Genomic DNA, 19,991 nt, shown 5'->3' on the forward strand with positions numbered 1-19,991 from the left:
AGGTCTTGAAATGGTCTAAAGAACCTTTTCATTTGCAGTGAAGGATACAGGGTTTGAGCTCTGGCTTGGTCATTTGGCCAAGCTTTTTTTGCTTGTTGGGAGGAGGAGGAAGCTCAAATGCATTTTTGTCATGCTTTTATGTCCTCCCCCCCATACACCCCTACTGTCATTCTGTAACTAAACCTAAAGCCCGAGGTTTCTCCTGACAGCCAAGAATAACCACTACACAGCACTACCCTGGCATCTGCCCAAACCACTCCCAAAGCACCAGAATACAACACAAGTGGCATAGTGCCATTTCACAAGGTCAACTCCATCCATGAAGTGTCCAGACATGGCTTTATGGTACCATCATACCACCCAAACAGCCCAGAGAAGCTGTAACTGGAGTTGAGAACGGCTCTTTTGGTCAGTAGTTGACTCACAAATGTAGGGGGAAATTTGAGTCTAATGGAAATAGAAATGGTGGGGGCTTCAGTTAAATGAAAAAGAAAAAAAAAATCAGTGAAAAAATAAATTTGGGCTGAAACAGGAAATATTTCATTTGATCCAAAATATTTTATTGGGATTCAGATTATCTAACCCTTTATTTAATTTTTTTAATTGTTTTTAAACCAAAAGAAATTAAAAGGTGAGAAGCTTTGTTTAAAAACGACAGCACAAAGCGACTTGCAGTTTATGACATGAAACGCAATGCTTAGACATTTTTGTGATGCTTTCCCTGGTTATTTTTGGCTCAAAATATCCATCAAATTCCTGAGATTTCATTTTTGGTGAATAAAATTCATTAAAAAATTCATTTAAAAAAAAAAAAAAAGAAATGCATCACGATGCATAATTGGGCCAGAAGATTTCAAAAGTGACTGAAATGTCTTTTAAAAAAAATAAAGATTTTCAAAGCTGCCCAAGGGACTTGAGTGGCTGGCTGCCATTTTTGCATGTACAGAGTAGGGAAATGACAGCAGGGACCTGTCGTTGGGTGCTACGGTACCAAGGTGAAGGGTGGTGTGAAGCTGGATGGTGTGACAGTGAGGGTTGACACTTAGATGACAGTGGCAAACTAGCCCCAGCGAACTCCCCCGTGGCTGGATTTGCTGCCTGGACGTCCGCACCAAGGCAAAGCTTAGCAGCCGTACACTCAGCTGGCGGTGGAAATTAGTACAACTGCTGGCAAGCCAAGTTGACTTGCAAAAGCTAGAGAGCAGGCTCATTGACTTTCATGGACCTGTGCTGATTCACACCACCTGTGGTCTGAGCCCATTGATTTAATGGAACTGGATCAATCTACCCCAACAGAAGCCTTGGCACGTCGACTTTCATGGATACGCACTGCGTTGTGCCAACTGAGGACCTGATGCAGTGCCTCTCATGGAGCTGTGCCGATTTATATCAACTGGGACTCATCCCTTGCCTTCAATGGAGCCACACCACGTAAATCAGCTGAAAAATATAAAGTCGTATGGCACCACGCTCATGTAATTAGGGGAAGCCAGGAGATCAGTGTCCTGGACCACACAACTAGGCAAGGTTTCTCCCAAAAAATTTGCAGCAGTGATAGACAGAAGTGGACTCCTTGACTGAGCTAGCAATGGTGGACTAAAGAGAAGAAGTAGAAGGTGGTTTTGAAACTTGAGCCTAAGATGGCTGGAGTCTTTCCACTGGCTTCAGCTGACTTTGGAGCAGGACCTTCAAACTTAGTTACTGCGGCGATGAATTTCAGAAGGGAAAAGGAATCACTGAGCTGTGTCTATTGGAGACTTCGCACCGGGAATGATGAGCTGAGAATGCAACTCCTGGGAGGAAAAGAACCGAACGGATTTCAGTGCCAGCCCTGAAATGAAATTTTGGGGCAGCCACTGGGAAGTACTTACACTTGACCTTCTTCCTATCTGGAAGGGCATCTGTCGCAAACCCTCCTGCATCTTGTTATGGTCCCATCTGTGGGGTCAGCCACAGAAAACACCAGATTACCTCCAGGAGGCCTCCGAGTTCATGCCTCCTTTACTGTACTGAGTTATCTAATAACAAGAAAGCCTTCTGGTCATTATTTATCTTGGTTGTTTAAGACTTCCCCCTCAGCCTGAAAAGACTTGTTTAACGCTACAGTCCACAAAGGACTCTGTGCAAACAAGGGGACCCTGTGAGAAGCCGGCTTTGATGGTGCTTTCTGACATCTTTCTATCATGTGTCTCATCAGTGTCGGGAAACTGCACCGTGACCAAGATACTACAATAACGGGTCTATCTAAAGAGGAGGCTAAGTCACATGCATGGCTTGCGGGGGGAAAGAGAGGAGGCAGATAGAAGGCATTATGTATCTGTGAATCTCCATTTATTGACCTTTGGTATATTTATGTGCATTTCGGTTTCGGGCGTCCAGCCCGAGAAAAGCTAGAGGATGCGTACAAGAGGAACTTGCATTTGGACTAACTCTTATAACCCTGAGTAACCGCAAAATAAGGGAAATAACCACTTAATGGGTCGAGAGATTTCTTTCCATTTGTCACGTGGGCCCATCTCGGGACAAACGCGATTTATGGCAAACATGGAGCACATCATTTACTGGGCACACGATGAACCAGATCCCCAGCTGGCAGAAACCCAAAGGGCAGTGGAGCATCACTGATTTACATCAGCTGAGGGTTTGACCCATTCCCTTCAAAGAAGGGATGCTTATTTACACCAGCTGAGAGCCTCACCAGCATGAGTAAGAGGCAAGCTTACAAGCTACAATGTGAGACTCTGTTGGTTAAGGATCACCAGCTGCTGGAAGTGCCAACATCCTTGGACGATGCTCAGAGCCTCTTTCAGCAACGCTTACTCAAACCAAAGAGCGCTTACGCAAAACAGCAGATCGACGGACGTCAGCGAAGCTACCTGAACAAGGGTTACTCATCCTCGGGGCTCTAGCATCAGGCCTCTACTATGCATTTGTTCTTGGTCCATAAGTAATTATTTGTATTCTGGAGGTGCACATCAGGATCACGGCTCCAATCTGTGTCAGAGACGGACACATTACGTGCCATAAGAATTGTATCGTCTAAGGCCCCGATCCAACAAATGCTTTGACACGCGGTTAGCATGGTTAAGCACATGCATGACAGTGTGCTGAATACAGGCTTAGCCAGATAAATGGGGACAAGGCAGACAATGGCCACAGGTAGAATTATTTTGACGCACTTGACTCCGACGTAATAATTTCCCGGCAAAACATAAAAATAAAAAACGAATGTGAACAGATAATCAGCGTCTTTCCTTCTATTTCTCTCGTACACTAGATCTGGGCAATAATTTGTAACGGCTGATTTATTCAACAAACTTTGCTGTTCACAAATTGCCTGGAAGCAGGCAGTCATTTTCTCAAACCCACTAGTTATCCAAAATTACTTGTCATAAATTTTCTGCGGATCCTTTCACCTCAGATTGCTCACAACTGGCTTGCTGCAAGCATTCATTATTCAAAAGTAAAGCTGTTCTACACGGACACATTAGGATTAAGATCCCCACTGGTGGGAACTGGCTCGTGTCCATGGACAGAACTGGTCATCCAGCGTGGTTCAGTTTCCCGACTGGCTAACCATTACTTTGAGAGTCAGGTTGATGGTGCGCTTTCTGACTTGGAAATTTGCTACCCAAGAAAAGTTGGTATAGGTATCTTTGCAAGTCACAATTTTGGTCGATATTGCTGGTAGTTAATTCTTGTAATAAACTATCCTGGAAGCAGAGGAAAGTTGTACCTATGAGCTTATTTTAAAAAAAATTATCAGACATTTTTGGCTGCTGTGTTTGCTCATTTCTGCTATAGGAGACATAGCAACCCACAATAATGATATAATGCCAGCTGGTCCAGACCTCACAGCAGCTGGTCCAAACCTCACAAGAACTGCTTTATTCCAGAGACTGAGCTCTCTTCATGGCCAAGTTATTGGTAATAGATTCATGGAAAATAGTCAACTTTGATATTGAAATGAAAATACTCCTTTTCATTTGATGGACCTGCCTGGTGTCCCTCAGATGGACACTATGGCATCCTACAGGCTTGAGTATTGTCTTCAAAATATCTTAGACACCCAGCTACAGACAACTGTGACTCCACACCTACAGGACTGGGCTATAGGGCCAGTCCATAGGTCACCTTTAGTGAAGATGTTCTCAAATCATGTTTGTTACAGGATAGCTTGCAAAATATTTAAGCACAATTTGCACTGCCTAATAAATTAAACTATGCTGCAAAACCAGAATCCCTAGAATCAAAGAATCATTAAAAAAATAACAGCAATGCTGGAAGGGACCTCAGGTTGTCGTGTAGTCCCAGCCTCTTGCTCAAAGCAGGATCATCCCTGTTTAAACCACCTCAGACAAGCGTGCGTCTAACCTGCACTTCCAAATGTCCAAGGATGGAAATTCTACAAACCTCAGTCTCTACATAATCTGGTTCACTAACTATGTGGATAATTAAGTTCTGAACAGACACTTTTCATCTACTTAATTAAACAAAAATGATCATCCTGATGATCAGAAGGAAAGTTCTCCATCCTCACGTAGGTAAAAGACAGCAACTAAGCCCTTACACCCCCACAATAAGTGAAACTAAGGGTATGTACACACCTTTTAGTGGAACAACAGACATTGCCCTCTTGGACTGGAGCAGAGCGGCTCCGTACACAGTGAACTGAGCACGTCAGGATACCTGGGTTTCCCCCCATTTCTACCATTTATTATCTAACTTTAGACAAGACACTCAACCACTTCACGTTCCAGTGTCCCCATGTTAATAATCCTTTCCTACTTTGCAAGAGGGTATAGTAACTGTCTCTAGCACACATTAAGAACGTCAGTCAAAAGGAGCTACAGAGGATCAGTGAATTCTTCTTCTTCTTCTCATCCAAGACTCTCTATGTTTTGAGGAATTAAACAAGGCCACTTATAGCAGATTATAAAACAGGCTCCAGTCACATGGCATTTCCTCTCTCCCTTTTTCTGGTTACCAAAGCGAAGTAAACACTCATCCACACAAATGCCTTTCCACATCCTCATGTACTGGACACCACTGGAGGCAATGCAAGATTTGTGAACCCAGCTGTCACTTATCAATTGGCCTCTTTTCAGATGGTCTGGAACGCTCCAGCTTCCTCAAACCATGTTTTTCACATTCTGCCACTCAACCATTTCGACTCGCTGGTTCACAATGGCCGTTTGTTGCATGGGCAGCATGCTAATTAGGCAGAAGAACTTCCCAGAGGCTTTTGTGGTCAAATAAAGGAGGGAGAAGAAAAAATACACAACTGCCACTGCCATGATCATTGTATACAGTCTAGTCCCAACCAGTTGAACTGCCCTGTTCCAGCTCCTGCCTGCTTCCTTCCCGCTTGAGATTGTTTCGAGCAAGCGTTTGATGTTTATACTTCACTCCCGCAACTCCCTTTCCCAACTCTTTGCCTTTTTTAGACCAGCAAATTGTAGTCCCAAGTACTGCTAGCTACCAAGGCAACCAAGACACCCACATTTCCTCCCCAAGTAGATGGAAGCTGATCTACCATCAGTTGCTGAAAAATCTGGAAAGGCTAAATGTAAGGGTTGGGTTTGCTTGCCCAAAGTGATAAGACAATCTGTGTCAGAAGAATCAGTCCCAACAGCTTAATCTCTATGGGTGCTTGTACACATGACACCATTAACAGGTACACATGATGAAAATGTCACTTTTTGTGGCTTAATGGTGTCACAGTGTACACGTGCAAGACTTTTAGAGGTTTTAAATAAATGTGCATCATTGCAAACTAAACTAGGTCCACATGTAACTTAGTTTGCAATGTTGCAAACTGCAACAATGCAGCTTCAGCTCACCCCCCAGCTGCGGGAGAGACAGGTAGGCTCTGCAGAAAAAAAGGATTAGGCTCCTGCTGAAGGCAAAAGCTGTGAGGGGCCCAATGCTTTTTTTTTTTTTTTTTTTTGCAGCAGAGCCTGCCTATGGCCGGGGGCAAGCTGCCTGCAGGCTGAGCAGCCCCTGGCCTGTGGAAGACCCCTGTCCTTCCCTCCACAGTGGCGGTACCATCCAGGGCTACCCAGGCAGTCTATTACCGGGCTGGGTGCTGCCCCAGTTAGAGGCAGCACCTAGCTCGATCCAAATGTTCCCTGAGCCTGTCCGCTGTAATCGCACCGGGCGCTGCTCCCCGGGCAGGCTTGGGGAACAGATGGATCAGGCTGGATGTTGCCTCCGAGCTGGGGCAGCACCCAGCTCACTAGCAGCCAACCCAGGAGGCCCCAAGGGGCACCACCACTGCAGAAGGAAGGACCAGGGCTCCCCACAGCTCAGGGGCCACTCAGCCCACTGGCAGCTTGCCCTGCAGCCACAGGCAGACTCTGGCTTTGACAACAACAAAAGAAAGGATCAGGCCCCTCACCATAACGTGACAAAAAAATTGAAATGGTGGGTTTCAATTAAAAACCCACCATTTCAATTTAGGGGGCATAGTATAAAACCTTCCGGATTAAACCAGTGCCACATGTACAAGCACCCTACTTTTATAGGATACACATGTCCCCCTTCCTGGAGAAAGGCAAACAGAGCACTGTCCATGAACCCAATTATTTTGTGCCTTATGAAATCATTTGCTACACCTGAGCTTCTGTTCTGGGTCCAGATGCTTGACTGACGAGTCTCCATTAACCTCCATGAAGATAGTAGCACAATTTCCCATTTCATGCAGGTTCGAATGACTCCAGAAAAGGTAAAGCAGTGATGAACCATATCCCAGTAACCTTAACACTGGTTCAAGCCCAGCAGTTTCTCATTGAGCCCATACACAAGCCAAACTGGAGACTGCAAGCAAGCCGATATTTTCTCTTAAACACTTCCTGGACTTAGAGGGACTGCAGAGAGGTACATCCCAATTGGGGAGTTACCAGAGCAGTAGACAATCCATGAAAATAGGGGCCAGATCATCAGTTGCCATAAACTAGGGCAATGCTATCAACTTCAACATAGAAATGCTTATTTATTCCAACTAAGGATCTCTAACTCTGCCATGTGTGAAGGATTGAGGTGCTTTATTTTCCCCATGCAGCTGCATCTTGGAAATGTTTTGAAGCAGCCGAAGGCCTGGTCCAATACCCAGGGAAATCAGTGGGAGCTTATCCATTAACTCCCAGGGACATTGGATGCAGTCCTAATGGTCCTGTCTGCCATTTTTTCCAACAATGACGGTGCTAATTCTGGGTAAAAGGCAGACGGATGAGTGATCTGTAGGCACAGAGGTAGCTTCTTCTCATCTTTAAAGACCTGTAAATCTCACATTAATGGAGCCGAATATTGGTTTCTAGCCCACGCTGCCATCGTAATAAACACAAATAACGTTCTCTATTGCCAGCTCTTCACAGATTTCTACTCAGCGCTGCCAACACAGATCACCCCATTCCAGCCCATTGCCCTGGACGCTATATACGCACACATATGGCAAGAGACAGCATCTGCTCCCCCAAAATGTGGGGTCTATATTGATGGGAAGAATTATTACACCCTATTTTACAGAGAAGGGAACCATGGGCATAAAGAAATAAAGAGACTAACCCAAGTCACTCTACAATTCAGGAACCAAACTGAAATCTTCACAGTTCTTGTTCAGTTCCTAAATCCCAAGAGCATCCTCCATCCCATGCCTTGAGCCATCTCTCTCCTCAACTGACCATGCCAAAACTCAACCTATTTGCAACTCTCTCTCTGAGGCTCATCTTCCAATCTGGCTAATCTGAGCTGCTCACCCAGCACTGCTATTTAAAGCACTGCACCCACATCGTGCCCAAATAAAAGTGGCAGAGACTAAACCCGATGACATTCACAGGGAAGATCGGATGCAAACAAGTTAGCTGCTCAAAGCAAACAATCCATATCCAAGGAGTTTGCAACATATTACAGTGCCTAAATAGGCATATCCAGACATTTCACATCTCAATAGATTCCTATTAGTCTAAATAAACTTTGTCCAAAATTGGAGGTTTGTACAGCTTTGGAATACAAGGCCTCAGTTACCGGCAGCTGAGTTAAAGAAGACAAAACTGTATAAAGCAACAACTACGATTGTGTCCCTTTCTCTCTTTGCACCTGCCCAATCTTTGCATCTTGCTGCTCTCTCAATAGTTTGTTTTTGATCAATTTTATAGGTAGTTCATGGATTTATTCTGCTTGTTGAAGCTGCCAAACCAAGGAGCTTCCCCAAATCACGGCAATTCACTGTTGGCTCTCCAGACCCTGGAGTCGGAGCGTACATAAATGAAGGCATGTTCCATCGGCATGTAGCCCATCCAGGAAGCTCAGCAAAGATTATACAGACAGGCTTAGGAGACATCAAGGCTGAGAAGGGAGAAAAGCAGGGGAGGAGACAGGGGATAGAGAGAAGGAGGGAAGTTGAGAGAAGGACCTAACTTTCAACCATGGTTTGTTTTATAAGCCTACTTGTTGCACATTAAATGCCCCCTCCAGCAATCTGTTTGGAGAGGGCTTTGTATATCTGCCTACTGTGGTGTGTTTGTCATCAGAGCTCTCGCTTCCCAGGGGGCCAGGAGATCCAGGACCTCTTCCCAGCTCCAAGCAGCTACGTGAGGCAGGGTATGCTGTTGCTCTAATCACGTTGCTAAAAGAGCCGAGGTGCAAGGCTCCGGCAAGAAGCTGCAAATGGACTAACCTTCCAGCCAACAAGATCCCAGAGCAATGGAGTGCAAATGGGTAAGCAGATGGGTCCGTCCTGGCAAGAAGCAGTGCACCCTGGGATAGCAGTTGGAAGACTGCGGAGCTAGTGAGATGTAGAAATGCATCCGCACCGACATTCGTTCGCAATAGCTAAATCCTCAATGAGCTGAATCCTTTTGCAAAGGGCAATGCAACGTCTCATCCTGTTCCTTTTTAACACCTGCCTGTGCTCTTGGTGGTCCTGGTCAAAACCGGTCTCCCAAGTTGTCCAAGACAAAGAGACCGACTCCAAGCCAACCATTCGTGCACTGCCCCTCGCAGTCCTTAAGGGCTTGATGAGAGGGGGCTATCCTGAGCCCTTCCTTTGCCTGCCTGCTTTTCAGCCAGCCTCTTAGGGAGTTCAACCCCTGCTCTCACACAGTAAGCATCCAGCTAACCAGGCCTAAATGATTCAGCATTCATAAATGATTACACAGCAACTCCAAATTTGTCACATGTAACCAGAGGACAGGCTGACAGCTGGGCATTTTAGCTTTAACGGACCTTTTTTTTGTCACTTGTTATACAACTCTGCTCCTGAAAGCAAGGCAATTGACTGGGGCATATAGGACAATCCCTCTCCAGAGCCTTTCCTGGGACATACAGCACACATCACATATACCAAGCAGCATAGCATCTATTCCTATATCCCAGGACATGCAACACACGTCCCTCCATATAGCTCTGTGCTCGCCTACAAGGGACCTTCTGCATGTTGTATCTGCTGGAGCATGCAGTGATTGCCCTCCATGCAATGCATAATTGCTTTTGCTGTGTTTATTGCCATCTTAATACTGTTTTCTAGGACATTCGGTGCTGGTGCTGAATGAATGATTCGCAATGAATCATTTACTTATTTTCACTTCATTTTTCTGTCTGAAAACAGATTGGGATATCTCCCAAATTTTCATCTAACAGCAGCACTCATAAGAAAATAATCTCCAGTAAGTCACTCGACCGTAGATTGAGGGCATTTTATTCAGTAATTTGAAAACTTGAGATGTTTGTCTTGATTATGTGGGGCATGTGGTAAGCCTCTGAACCCTGACTGGATGACAGTAACTCTTAGGCTCTGCTTTGGATGACAACGTTTATGATTACAAATTCAAGATTTGCTTTCCAGGAACCGTTCTGCAATCTTAACTTAATTGGAGTAGTTTCCACATTGCTACTTGTTAGGCCAAATCATAAGATTATAGAAAAGTAGGGCTTGAAGGGGTTTCACAAGGTCATCTAGTCCAACCCCCAGCTCAGGGCAAGATCATCCCTAAAGAAATCATCTCTGCCAAGTGTCTTAACCCGCTCTGGAAAATTTCCAGGGATGGAAATACAACTTCTCTAGGTAGGCAGCCTGTGTCAATGCTTGACCATCCCCAGTCAGAAAGCTCCTCCTCATCTCCAGCCTAAATTTCCCCTGCTGCGGCTTGAAGCCATTGCTCCTAGTCCTGTCCCCTATGGCCACAAAGAAAAGGCCATCTCCATCCTCTCTGTAATCACCCTTCAGGGATTTGAAGACTGTGATCAAACCCACCCTCAGTCTTCTCTTCTCCTGACTAAAAGACCTTAGCTCTTTCAGCCTTTCCTTATAAATCTTGCTTCCCAGGTCCCCAATCATTTTTGTTGCCTTGAGCTGGACTCTTCCCAAACTGTCCAGTGCAGGGCCCAAAGCTGGACACAGGGCTCCCGGTGAGGCCTCTCCAGAGCTGAATAAAGTGGAAGAATCACTTCCCTTGATTTGCAAGGGACACTCCGGTCAATACAACCCAGGATGCTGTTGGTCTTTTTTGCAACAAGAGCACACTTGGCTCATCGTCAGCTTATGGTTCACCATAATGCCCAGGTCCTTCTCTGCAGGACTGCAATGTAGCTGGTCATTCCCCAGTCTGCATTTGCGCGTGCAATTCCAAGTGCAGGATTTGCGCTTCTCCTTGTTGAATCTCATCTGATTGATTACAGACCATTTTTCCAGTCTAGTATCCAGGTCATTTTGGAGCTTGGTCCTGCCCTCCGCAGTGTCTGCAACTCCGCCCAACTTGGTGTCAGCCACAAATTTGCCAAGGGCATACTCGATCCCATTGTCCAAATCTTTAATAAAAATATCAAACAATACGAGACGCAAGACAGAAACCACTTGACACCTCCTCCCAACTAGACACCGAGTCATTAAGGACTACTCATTGAGCATGATCATCTGACCACCTATGTATCCACCTTGCAATACTTTCATCCAGTCTGTATTTCCTTAGCTTGTCAATGAGAACATTGTGGAGACTGCATCAAAAGCCTTGCTGAAGTCAAGGTCTATCACATCTGGTTGTTCCTGATCACCTTGGTCTACTCTATATGCTTCACGGTAGATTCCTTAAGGACCTGCTCCATCTTCAGATGGTGTAAATCAGTGCTATATTAAAGCAATGTGTGCCCATCAAGTGGCACTTGCCCCAGTGCAGAGGCCCAGCCGAAATCTAATGCATTACTATAGGGCAAAGGCTTTCTAAGGAGGGATGAATTAATCAACAGGCCAAAATGCCCACCGCTGCAATCAGCAGGGTTACACTAGCCGAGGATCTGATCCGGGCTCCTTTGGGACACGCGTGCTCACCATCGCTCACGAGTGATGGAGAGGTCAATTCTTCAGGGTGTTTTTCCTCCCGGTAGCTCGATCGTTTCATATCTATTCACGCTGATGTATTTCCTGCCTCTTGACAGTAACATGACAGAACAGGTGAGGTGTCTGCCTTCCAAATGCACTCGCTCCTCCACTTTGACATAATCTTGGCAAGGGAGGCCTGACAAAACACCGCTCCTGGAAAAGCAGACGATGCCCCCCACCCCGAGAGGATACTCCAAGCAGGAATAGAAAGAGCCTAGTTGTAAGGCTGCCTACTAGTACCCCTTTTCCTGGGTGGGAGTGAACAGAAGGAAAAAGGAAAATTATGGGGGGGGGGTCCCCTCCTGCTGAAATCTGTTAGTTGAACATGTGACGGGTGATAAATGGCAGAGAGGAGCGAGTCAAGGAGAAAGGGGGAAGGGAGGGGAGAGCGCGAGAGGGTGCTGGGTGGGAAGTCTGCTTGCCATTATTCACAGCTACCGAGAGCACCCCACGGTCAGCTGGCATCGGCCGTCTCCAGTCCTCTCGACAGTGATGAACGGTGGTGCAGATCCTTCCTCAGCACTGCGATTTCACACGCCTGATGGGATCTGCATGAGCCTCTGAGCCCGTGGAGCACCTGCCTTGCTGGGCCAATAGTTCAGTGGTGTTCACAGCAAGACGCAGAGCGGTCCAGTGGCTTGGGCATCAAACGAGTGTCCAGATGTGGGGTCTACACCTGGCTCTGTCACCAACCAAGCAGGGAACTCACTGCCCTTCACTTTGGCACCCTCTCCTCCCCACTTTGTCTGCTGTGCATTCAGGCCATCGGCTCTTCAGGGCATGGACTCCCCCTTATCGGTTGTACTGCATCTGGGCCTATGATCCCCACCGGGCCCTTTGCACGATACACTCTAATTAATACAAATAGGAGAGTATCTCTGGAGCACTCCTCTGCTTGCAATCTTGAGTCGGACAGATATAGCTACACAACTCCCACCATTTCAACAGACAGGCACTTGACAAACTTCCCCAATGGAGTTACCCATAGGAATCATTTAGCACCGGGGAGGCCACATCTGGAGTCCTGCGTCCAGTTTCGGGTCCCCCACTGCAGAAAGGATGTGGACAAGAGGGAGAGAGTCCAGTGGAGAGCAACTAAAATGGTTGGGGGGCTGGGGCACATGACGTACAGGGAGAGGCTGAGGGGACTGGGCTTATTTAATCTGGAGAAGAAAAGACTGAGAGGGGATTTAATAGCAGCCTTAACTACCTGAAGGGTACCAAAGAGGATGGAGCTGGGCTGTCCTCAGCGGGGGCAGATGACAGGACAAGGAGCAATGGGCTCAAGTTGCAGCAAGGGAAGTTTCGGTTGGATATTAGGAAAAACTCTGTCACAAGGAGGGTGGTGAAGCACTGGACCAGGTGACACAGAGAGGTGGTGGAGTCTCCATCCGTGGAGATTTTGAAGACCCGGCTACACAAAGCCTTGTCTGGGATGATGTAGTTGGGGCTGGTCCTGCTTGGAGCAGGGGTTGGACTACATGCGACCTCCTGAGCTCCCTTCAACCCTCATTTTCTAGGATTCTGTGATTTTGCCTACCGACAGCATGCAGCCACTTCTGGGGTGGAACCATTTTATTCATGCCTTGCAACCCTACACGGATGCATTAATCAGAAATCGCAGGGCCCTGCATACCACTGGAACGACCAGGAGAATCGGCATCAGGCAGACCAGCGGTAAGGGGAGCACGGTGAGCAGTCTTGCTCCAGCACATCTGCTGTCAAAGGCCTTGCTGACATGTTTCCAGCAGAGCACATGGCAAAAGGCTCAGAAACGCCCGTTTTAATTAAAACTTGACTTCAGACTAGAACTCCCACCATGCCGGGGATGAGGTTGCGCCCCACCCTGTCGGCACACAGAGCACCATACCAGGTAAAAGGAAAGCAGCCAGCTTTCTGCAGACAGCACATTTAATGCTTGCCTGGTTCTCTGATGATCTACAGCACTAAATAGGTGCTTTGTGCTATTGAAGATCAGAGCAGATGTAACCGTGTGCACTTCAATGATTTTAGGCCACCTGGAATGAATGAGAGACGGTCCCTTCACTTCCCGGCTCTTGAAGTAATGCCCGCACTGTGCACTGTTGTGTAGAACTGGATATTTGGGGAGGGGGGAGAAAATGATGTCTATGAAAGGTTTTACCCCAATGGCATCTTTTTTACAGATCATGGCGCACGATGGATCTAACCCACAGCATCGCTTATCTCCTGGCCCATTGCAAAAGGTCCTTTTTCCCATGCTCGTCTTTAAGACACCACCACTATGTCCTGTATTTCAGCGTCCAAACCTGCTGCTCTACTTTGCAATGCATCCTTTTAGTGTCTTGTTTTGCCTTGCAGATGGTAAAACTTTTGGGTGGAGGCTTCCTCCTGGAGCGGCAGGGCCATTGCTCTTTCCTCCAGGGCATGTGGGTCCACTCCCCACCTCCTTGCAGCCTCTCCCACTGAACAAACTAATTTCTCTTACTTACATCCAGTGTCATCACCATGCAGCTGAATGTTTTGCTACGCATGGAGGTATTTCATAGGGGATGAATCTTCTCACTGCACTTTTTCCACTGGAAACTTAATAGAAACCATGGAGTACACAAATGGAACATGCCAGATCAAATGCATTGTAGGGGAAAGGGCAGAGAGGTCACAGGAGTTGCAGCAAGAATGAATTTGGTCCCCATCAGGATCAAAAATAATACTTCTCAAACCAAGGCCAAGTTTTCACATTAGGACGTGCAAAGGCAAGTGCTTGTGACTGCCGATGCACGAGTGTGTTGTTCCTTCGTGGCTATGAGTGCATGCATTTGAGAGGAAAGAATTTACATGAGGAATCATGACTTGGCTTTTGCTGAAAGGTCAAGTGGGAAAGAAGGGTTTAATTAAATTATCATCTTGTGACCACTCAGCAGCAATGTTTGAAGTCAAGTTAGGAACAGGGGGTGCTGGGCTGGACTCCATCTTTGCCGTTCCCCAGAGGCATACACACACACCTGTCCGGACCCCATTAAAACAATCACGGCTTCAATCTGCAGGAACCAGCCCCCAAAGCCCTTTCGTTAGCAAGTCACAGACAGAGGTGACTGGAGGGGTGCGCTCAGAGCGTTTTAAAGCAATTTTGCACGTGATAATGATTATTTTTATGACTAACACTAACATGAATCCTTCTCATGACTTAAAGATTATTGCAATATTATTCACGTTAAAAGGCTGGGGATCCTTATAGTCCTTTAAAAGCTGGTCCACATAAGAAGATTGCAGACTACTACCCTGGCTGGAAAAGGATTCACTCTTTCGGCTTATGTTAGAGTAGACGTTCATGCTTCTACAACTCGAGGCCTCTGGTTCAATTCCTGCTTCTTAGAGGCAAAAAGTAGATATACAGCAATCATACCACCACCTCTCCAGGGCCGTTGAAGAGGGAACCCGGTCTGTTAAAAACAAGAGTGGCCAAACGTCCTAACCCTTCCAGCCACCAACCAAAATTTCAACCCAGCCAAGAGCCACAGGACACAACACACAAAGCCCATTTCCTAGTGTCAAAAGATTAAAACAGCTAGGGAGGAGGAGGAGGAAGTTTTTATTTAACTACTACTATTTCTTTAGTAACTGCATGTCAGCTACCCAGGAGCCATATGCGATTTGCAAGCTGCAGCTTAGCCACCTTTAATATAAAGGACCGGGGATCAAATCTGGCCCCTTCAAGTACTCTGCGAGTTCCCAAAATATGTTCACCGGAGTCTAGGATTTAGGAACCAGCCTGAAACTAGGCAGTGCGGTATGGATCTAGCTACACTTTTCCTGTACATCTCAAAAACATTGTTGTTTGGTATCCAATTATTCCGGTCTGGTTCCTTAAAAAGGGCAAAAGCCCCAACACTAGGAGAGTAGGCGTTTTCATGCTTCAACAAAGGGGCAGCTGTAGGCAAGAGGTTTCTCTGCTGCTCTAAAACAGGAATGAAAGATCCAGGCAAGGATTTTTTGTGGGTAGTATCTTTTATTGGATCAGTGTCAGGGTTGGGAGAGACTGAAGAAGAATGAGCTGCATTCAACGTCTTGTCTAAGTGCATCCCAGCTACACAGTTTGTCCAATAAAAACAATAAATACATATCGCCCACAAAAATCCTTGCCTCTTGCATAGTTCCTGGACTGCCCCAATTGCCATATCACTCCAACGCTACCAATAATCGATCCAGAAATTTTCCTCCCGCCCCAAACCTATTTCTGATCATTAAATGTGTGCATTTTTTTTTCCATTTCTAACAGTCATTGCTCCCTGACTTCCATACCAAGTCAGAGAAGAGAGTGCCCTGGTACAAGAAGCCTTCAATACTTGCAAGACAGATGTTTTAATCTAATCAATGCTAAGTACCGGTATTTATCATGCCTTGTTAGCATTATTAATGGCATTAAGTGGTGTGCAAATATATTCAAAGGGGCTCTCGGATCTGTAGCGAGAACATTGGAGTAGCTCAGCAGCCTAAAGTGATGGGCCAAGTACTTGACATTAGGAACAGCGTGTTCTTCTTCAGCTCACTTTAGCATCGCCATGACCAGAAACTCAAGTCTGTAGTTGAACTAGACCCAAACTTTTTCTAGAGGCTTGGACAGTTGGGTTAACTGTTTTTATTACCATTGCTTGTTGCATCTCGTGCCACCCAGAACCTGAAGCCAACGTCCCCAAACCAGCAGGTTCTTGCAATAGGTCTATCCCAGCCTCTCCCACCCAGTTGGGTTGCTTCGATCCCAACCCGCTGACAGTTTCCAAAAATTATAAGTGAATTATTGTCATCAGCACTCCCCCACCATGTTTCCGTTCTCCCCCCAGAATACCAAGATGGGTTGCAAATGCTGAACCTTTGCTATCCAGCCTGGCCCCCAGCAGGTGGTACTTCATCCAGCCATTGCTCATGCCAGCTCCAAGTTGCTTATCCTGTCATTGCTCATATCCCCCCTGGGAGGAAGGAAGAGTGGCTTAAGGGTGAAGTTGCTAACCTAGAACCCAAGATACAAGTTAAAATGCCCTACCCCGCCACCGACATCCTGCATGAACTCGAGCAAGTTACTTAGCCCTGTTCTGCAGGACCCATGGAAGAAGTGTGTGATTGTTGTGGCTTCCAAAGTACTTTTTAACCCACATCTGACATGAAGCCTTCCTGTTGCCTCTCGAGTGCACTGTTCAATGCAAGAATTTAGTTCCCTGTTGGATAATAACCACTTGGACTTAAAAAAAGGAGCCTGACAATGTGACCCACCCTCCATTGGATAATAACCACCCAGCAAAGAGCTTTAAAGAAGGGTGCTGACAACATGAGCACCCACCCCATCTTCGATTTTATGGTGCCTAGGTTGCATCAGCAGACTATCCCAGCCTGGTGATCTTTGGGTGGGGAGGACAGCGCAGTATTTGAAGGATGGAGCCCACTTCTATCCTTAGAAGATGGAGAAGTCAGACAGCTTCTAGGACCAGGCAACTCCAGTGAACCAATGGTACCCACTTTCCCCCTATATAGTACAAGCAATGCTAAGGGCACATCCTGAGCAGATAAACCAGGCCCAGGAAACACTAGCCATTTTGTTCCGGCTCTGATTTGAAGGATATGATTAAAAAAAAATTAATTAGTAGATAAAAATTAAAAGAATGTAAAAACTAGTCAGAACCAAATGCAGGACAAGAGGCTGTGGGAACATATTTAAGAAACATTCCCTTTTCCTGAGACATTGATGACTATCTTCAACACCATCCAAAACACTTCTACCGGGGTATACATTTCACCCACCCCTATGAACTCCTTTGGGGTTTTCTCCACTGGGAAAACCATGGCAAAATTCACACAGTGTGTTGTTTCACATCTCCTTCACAGAAATCAGACTGAACCCCCAACCATTGCATGAAGCTGTTGAAAACTAGCTAAGGAAGCCATTGGCTGGAGACATTAAGTGCACCAGAAGAATAGAAAAGCAGATTGGGTAGGAGCATGCCTTTTCTTCCATTAAACCAAAAAAATAGAGAAACAGCCAGCCTCATGAAATGCAGTACATCTACCACCTCCCCAGTTAAAGTCCTGGATGTGTAGTGTTGGTCATAACCTAGGAAGACCTATGTTGGATGGGGACCAGGCTTGGTTCCCATCCAACCGACCCATGCAGCGAGGTCAGTTATGGTGCGTTACTCAATTATGTATAGGAACATGCTAAAATAAGCCAATGGCTTGGACTTCAGCAAGTGGTTGGTCATGAGTAAGATTTAATCAAACTGTCTAAATCCTACCAGAGGAAAGGCAATGGATAATAACTTGGATGTAAACAGAAAATCCTGCAGACCCATCTCTGTCAAGTCCATAGAAGAGTAGACACAAGAAATATTTTGCTTTTGACAAAAAGTGGCAATTCATCTCCTCCCCCTGTTGAAAGAAGAGGGGGGTGGGGAGGGAGAAGAGGAAAGAAAAAGCTGATTGTAATGAAAATTAATTTGAAAAACCTAAGCAAAGATCCTCGATGGTGTTGAGGCTTCCTCTCAGAGTTTGCAGAATGCTGCTGACCAGCTTTTCAAATTAAACAAATACATTTTATAAACATCTATCCTTTTTTAAAAACCTTTACAAAAGGCCCAAATCAGAACAACAGGCTTTGATCGTTAGCTAAATGAAATGCTTCAAATCAGAGCAATCCAAAATGCTTCCAGAAATTCATTTTGCAGGAAATTTAAATAAACAAGCCAACCAACCAGGCTTCTGCTAAATTTTGAGATGGTAGAAAAACTGGAAACCGGCCCCCAAAAGAGGAAGCCTGGTTCCCATCCAACATTGACCATGTACAAGCAGGCCATAACCTGGATGTATAGGGTAGGTCCTCCTAGACCTAACTGTGGGGGAGCACTATCCCAAAGTAACTATCGTATTATCCCACCGGCCCCAGCCCATAGCGGGATGCCATCCTGGTAGTTCACAAGTATTCAGTCAGAGTGCCTAATAATGCTGTGCTAACTGAAGCTGGCTTTAATTAACTATGCAACTGAGCTTAAGTGCTAATTACAGAAGCTGAGCTGCCAGGTACCTAGGACCACTACAGGGAAACGCACCTCTATTCCCTCGAAGCCCGCTCCGCAGACTCCTGATGCCTTGAATATAGCTGGATATCCTGCTATATCCCGACACCCTGCATGCAGCTGGAAAATAGCATATTTTCTCATATGCAATACACCACCCCTCCCCACCCCCCCCCAGCTGCTGTAATATGCACTGCAGTTTCCATGCGAGAAATACGGTCAGAGCAATTTCTGCCCCTTCCTGGAAAAAGTGGAAGTAAAATCTGCCCGCAACAAACAGGGAGCAGAACATGCTTCTTAGCTGCTGCTATATGGTTACTTCCAATGGAAGATGTTTCTTCCCCTTCATTTTACTTTTCAAGAAACAAGGTGTGCATTATATTTTTCTGCATATGTGCGTTGAAATATGGTACTTGCTAAAGTTTTATGAGCCTTTTAGCTGTGCCGTATGCAGTTGATAACAAATCACCTTTCTCACTGGTGTGTTGCTCTTGGGAAAAGCTAGATCTTTGAATACAAGAAAGCAAGTTGCAGAAGTTCTGGCAGAGAAGAAGTCAAAGTCTTTTGACAGGTAACCATCCGTCCTAAACCCTGCTAACCAGAGCAGATGTCCCCGGGAGGAATGCAAGGGAACCCATAGACAGCAGGCACCTCATGGCTGGAGGAGCAAGTCGCCTAGAGTGGATCTGGGAAGAAACCAGACTAGAAGCTGGATGACAACTGTAGGTAGAGGTGTTTCCTCTTCTTGCCCCAGGGCTGCTTGTCACTCTAAGTAAAACTAGATGCTTGACCCTTTGGTCAATTAATTATACTCCACTGGCAGCTGAACTCAGTGCAGACAGGTGATCTTCATTCTTCCCAACCAGCCTCTCATCAACCCAGGCAGAAGAGGTCTGCAACACAGACCTACAACAAGTCAAGTGTTTCCCTGATGCTGAGACATCTCAGATGACTGCAGAGAGTTTCCCCAAGAGATTTAGGGCTGTTGCATGGGCCAGCACTGAGCAGAAGGCACAGAGAGCTCCTCAAAAAGGAAGATCTTTCAGTCTTGGGCTAGAAAAAAAACCAAACTTTCCCGTAACATCAGCCATCTCTCCAATGACATCATTTGCATTCCAGTCCCGCATTACTGAAAGCACTGGGAAATTTGCCAGTGGTTTTGAAGGACATTGTATTGGGCTCTCCCTGAATAAATAGCCACTGCTCCCCTGCCTAATATAAGAAGTTTGTATTTTAGATCCAAATGTGGATCCAAAATACAAGCCTATCAGCACATAGCACCCCTGCACCTACATTTGTAGGAAACAGAGGTGCTGCAAGTACCTGTGCGCACACTTATATACTCACTAGCGCATCATGTGCTGGTGTACTAACCTCTGTGTGATCATGGCATATCTATTGGTTATTTCACATTTATACATGGACTCAACTGTAAATAATCACTAAAAGGTTGGAATGAAAGTGCAGGCTCAAATGAAAAAGGGGCAAAAGGAAAAGCTCATGGGGGTAACATTGAAAGAGAGAGAACTAGAAGGAAAATAGATGTTCTTGGGAAAGTCAAGGTGGCCCGGTGATGA

The 19,991-nt window shown here is 46.0% G+C and overlaps 1 long non-coding RNA gene across 5 annotated transcripts in view; it reads right to left on the reverse strand.

The window, feature by feature from the left end:
- The window catches only part of LOC109286280 (uncharacterized), a 125,257-nt gene that overhangs the window by 93,044 nt on the left and 12,222 nt on the right, over positions 1 to 19,991 (reverse strand). Inside the window, exon 4 of one of the 5 annotated variants that reach the window (XR_002094273.2) lies at positions 13,188 to 19,467. The exons of 2 other annotated variants lie outside the window; for them this stretch is intronic. This is a non-coding gene — a long non-coding RNA (uncharacterized LOC109286280). Of the gene's footprint in view, positions 1 to 13,187; positions 19,468 to 19,991 lie in introns of those variants that run through there. 2 more of the 5 variants (XR_009456169.1, XR_009456166.1) reach the window with 2 other exon arrangements.

This window comes from Alligator mississippiensis, chromosome 13 (assembly GCF_030867095.1).
Source record: "Alligator mississippiensis isolate rAllMis1 chromosome 13, rAllMis1, whole genome shotgun sequence".
NCBI lineage: Eukaryota > Metazoa > Chordata > Crocodylia > Alligatoridae > Alligator > Alligator mississippiensis.